The following is a 5,000-nucleotide window of genomic DNA, read 5'->3' on the forward strand; positions in this document are numbered from 1 at the left end:
AGAATATAACAAACCTGCGATACAACTGCGGGCAACTACTTATCTTACAATGGTCTCTGATACTCCATGAATAGCACTGGATATTTATAAACAGATATTTTGAGAATAAGGGTTCGCTACGGCCTCTCTCTATATCGACTTATAGCAGGAGGTCCTCTTACCCGGCAGTCTTCCGTCAAGGATCTCTGGCTTATGGAAAGAAAACCTCACTGCTATAAGCAAACTGCCCGTTTGGATGAGGAGAGAGAGTACCTGTAGCTTTGGCCGGGCGAGCTTGAGTCCCTTGTTCCTCTCCAGACATCTCCCTCAACGTCTTGGAGGCGGTAACCAGCAGTTATAGTTTAAGAGGTGTGAGACCTTCTTTGCTCAAGTATTGTAAAATTAACAAAATATAATAAAAATAAGAGAATAAAAAGACGGGGAAACTAAAACACACGCATGATGTTTTATTATTTGTTGCAATCACCATGCATTAAAAACGTTGCAACGTCATGGTGCTGGTCCCTGGTGGCCACGGGTAGAATTTCCAAGCGTCTAGCCCTGCCACGAATAGCTTGGGATCCCCTAAAAGACAGCCCGTTTTCCAATCGGGAGATTATTCACTACAATATCGCCCTCCGTCTCTCGAACTTATTTCCACTTCCCAACTAACCTTCTTCTTACCCATCCTACGCCTGTCCCCCCCTTTAGCTAGCAGTCACCGAAGACACACTTCTCGCTGAACAATCAGGGTGAAGGTTTCAGTAAGTCGAAAGGGGAAAGCAATGGGAAACTTACAAAGATTACATTCTACAGAAAATTGCCATTCCATTTATTGCCAACACTGGGATTATCTTTAAAGTTATTTGTGTTACAATGATAAAGATAACGTAATTATTGATATTACTGTTATCACTATCAGATTTATTATCATGAAGGTGATGATCATCATTTCTATTATAAAGATTACTGTCACTATGAACCGCCTAACTAATGCCAGTACTGTCAAAATTCCTTTTACCGGTTTAATTTTTTTACAGATCGCGCTTGTGGCGAGTGGAAGAGCCGATCCACTTCCAGATGCTGAGCTTGGACACTTCCATAGAGGTTTCAGTTCAGGATTCAGCCACGGCTTCAGCAGGGGTTTGGGGGGTCATGGCAGGGGTTTCAGTGTGTACCATGGGAAGAGAAGCGCTGAAGCCAGTCCAGAGCCCGTAGCCTTGGCTTCAGCTGAGCCTTTTCCTGAAGCTGATCCAGCTCATCACTTCGGAGGAGGTCGTGGCTTTGGCTTCGGAGGTTTGAGGAGCCACGGAACCTTCGGAGGTCACGGAGGCTTCATTGGATCCTCGTACAGGCGAGGCAAGAGGAGCGCTGAAGCCGATCCTGAGGCTGATCCCGGACACCGTTTCAGCAGCTTCCATGGAGGCTCACGAGGCTTCGGCTTCGGAGGACATGGAGGTCGCGGCTACGGCTTCTACGGATGAGACTATTTGCGGATAAATCTAAAAGACTTCACGAGAAGTCATAAATCCTATAAACTCTGAATTTATCTTTTTATTTTATACAATGGATTACTCAAACAAAATTGATAACCAAAATATTATACAACGAAGTTATTTAGAAAAAAAATATCTTTCACTTGATCCGACTTCCTGTATCAAGTTTCAGTAAATGAAATTCGAAGATAAGCGAGAATAAAGCATTATGGAAAAGCTCATTATTAAGGGAAATCCTTTAGAAAAAAGAATTTATTCCAAAGAAATCAATTGTCACAGTAAGGCCAAAACCAAGTGTTTTCTTCTTCTTCTTTCTTTCTTTTTTTTCTTTCTTTATTTTATTATCATTTTTTTTTTTACTATTAATATATCGAATACCATCCTTAGCAAAGTTGTAATTGATGATTTTGAATGTTGTAAGGGATGCTGATGTGAGTAAGGTAAATGATGTTATTTTTTCAGTATTTTAGTTCCATTGCTATATATTCTCTTTTTATTCAATAATGGAGGGCCGATGGAAAGAAGAGAGGAGGAGGGAGAGATTAAGAGGGGAAGTGGTGAGTGTGTTCATCACTCTTTTGTATCACATGATATAGATAATTTCCACACGACAGATAGTGGATAAAATATTTTGACATGTCTCAACCAATGATGTTCTTCATCGCATTTGTCTACGGAATAATGGCTGATCTATAAATCATGCATCATATTTATGCTATCAAATTATATCAGATGTCGAAGTTTCTTTTTTACTGAAATGCTATTAAATCCTTATTCAGAGCAGGATCACTAAATATGTATGATCAACACAATAACAAATTCAGCAGTCTGCCCACTACAGGGTTGAGCTGCTATGTCTGCGGGATTCGATATTTGCATTGCTTTCAAAATGCATCGATATAACTTAAAGCAGACTGCTCCTCTCATCATAAAATTTACTAAAATAATGTTCATTATGATGAATCTACGAGACCGTCTTACGCATGGCCTCGCTGATAAGGTCCCATCCTATTGAAAGAAGTCCATCGAGTCATGCAATAAGCACTGTAGTCGAGCTGCATGACATGGCAAATGGAACGAGTCTCAGTGACCTGCACCTGTACAGCGTGGAGTGGTACGACCGCAACGACTCCCTTGTTCCCAGATGGTCAACGGAGATGCAACGCGTGTCTTCGCTGGGAGTCGGGGCCTTCCTACCTCACTCGTACCTCATTTTCCATCAGTTTGACAACCACAGTGTCTGGAAATACACTCGCAAAGTGAGCTTTGACATTTCATCCTCCTCCTCTGTCACCATTTGTAAGTCACACTCAATTTCGAGACCACTCACCGGAAACATTATATCATGAAATCAAATTGATGGTTGAACATTAGATTTTCTAAAGGTAAAGTATCAACAGAAAGTAAAAATACAAGATTAAATCATTTGTACTAAAACTTCTAAAATCAATTATATGTCCCTGAGCGTGATTATTATCAAATTTATAAACAGTAGACTAGTTAAGAAAATGGAGAAAGACATTTAAACATTCTCACTGTTTTAAATATGGGTTAACTCTATTCTACGCATACGCATGTGTGTGTGTGTGTGTGTGTGCATTGTGTGGATCTATCCGTAGTATTCTTTTGAATATATATATGGTAAGTGAAGCCAACATTGATATCACAAATAAAAATATGAATCTCATGTCTATTGAAAGGCAAAAACAAACCAAAACAAATACGCAAAAAGATGGAAAACCGAACACCATAGATTGCATACCCTCTTCACACTTAATTAGTGGATTATGTGGCTGTCATGCACGCGATTAAATGTCCTCAATAACAGTTGATCTAAAGACTTCATCAAAATCTGCAATCCACTACGAGTTAATATCAGAGACAAATGTTACCGCTACAGTTTCTGTTGTTAATGTTGTCTGTGTTGAGCTGTTGTGGAAAAACCGGTTACGGCATTTTAGGTAAAGATCTTTATCCTATAGATCTAAGAAAGCTTTAGGAAACAAAGTGAATATTAAGATATTTAAATCCCTCCTTTGGACTTGATTGCATGATGGATAGGATCGGATTCCTAGTAAAGAGAGACACTATAGCACTGTTGATTTAAAATAGGAAACATAATTTTGGTATATAAGAAGTCGATATTGCTAACTAATAAAAGGAAGTTACCAACGTGTGATTAGTCTTGTAGAAGATCCAGCGTGAAGGACATAATGACCTTTCAAAAAATGGAATCGCTTCGTCACTTTTGGCGCCATTGTTTAGCAACTGGGAGTTGAAAAGCGGACACGGAAGTAACTTGCATTATTTAGTCAGAATATCGATTGTAGTGAACCATATAGTTAATGTTTTCCTTGTCAGCTGTTCAAGAGTAATTGTGCTTTTTGGGAGACGTAATGCTATATGTGATCACAATAATTTGTCCCTTGATAAAAAATAAAAAATAAATTGCTATTGTTCACGTCATTACTGTTGCACCAAGACGTCTATTTTGGCAAGAGCAAGATGGAGAATGCAATATTATACCAACTAGACCAAACGACCCAATAAAAGGATCATCAAACCAAGATCAAACTAGCTCCATAACAATTACCTATTTACTCATAAATGAGTAATGATAGTGAACGTGAGTACTCGCTGGTATTGACTCTGAAATTACGTTCGAATGCTTTTTGGACACCGCGCGACTCAATTCATGTTTTGTCAAAGACTCTGATTTTAGTAGTTTGAGAAGATACCATGGTGGGAGAAAAATGGGGCTTAACTTGAGATCTCTTTCCTTTTTGATTAGATCTTGTTTTTTAGAGTTTAGATTTGTTTGGAAAATAGTAAGAGATATTGTTAATGATTTATGACTAATATTAAAAACAATACCTAAGATATTCGTTGTTTCAACAACGAATACAAATACTTTCGCGTATAGGTGTAGTCCATAGATTGATTTGTAGATCTGAAGTATATATATATATATATATATATATATATATATATATATATATATATATATATATATATATACTGTATATACATGTATATATGCATATACATATACACACACACACACACACACACACACACACATATATATATATATATTATATATATATATATATATATTATATATATATATATATATACATACATACTGTACATATATATATATATATATATATATATATATATATATATATATATATTTACATATATTCATATATATATATATATATACATATATTCATATATATATATATATAAATGTATATATATGTATATTCATATATATATATATATATATATATATATATATATATATATATATATATATATATATTTATATTTACATATATATATACATACATATATATATAATATATTACATATATTCATATATGTATATATATAAATATATATATATAAATGTATATATATGTATATATATATATATATATATATATATATATATATATATATATATATATATATATATATATATATATATATATACAAATATATATATATATATAT

Source organism: Penaeus japonicus, unplaced genomic scaffold, assembly GCF_977035675.1.
Source record: "Penaeus japonicus unplaced genomic scaffold, GWHDUDI00000001_assembly GWHDUDI00000012, whole genome shotgun sequence".
Lineage (NCBI taxonomy): Eukaryota > Metazoa > Arthropoda > Malacostraca > Decapoda > Penaeidae > Penaeus > Penaeus japonicus.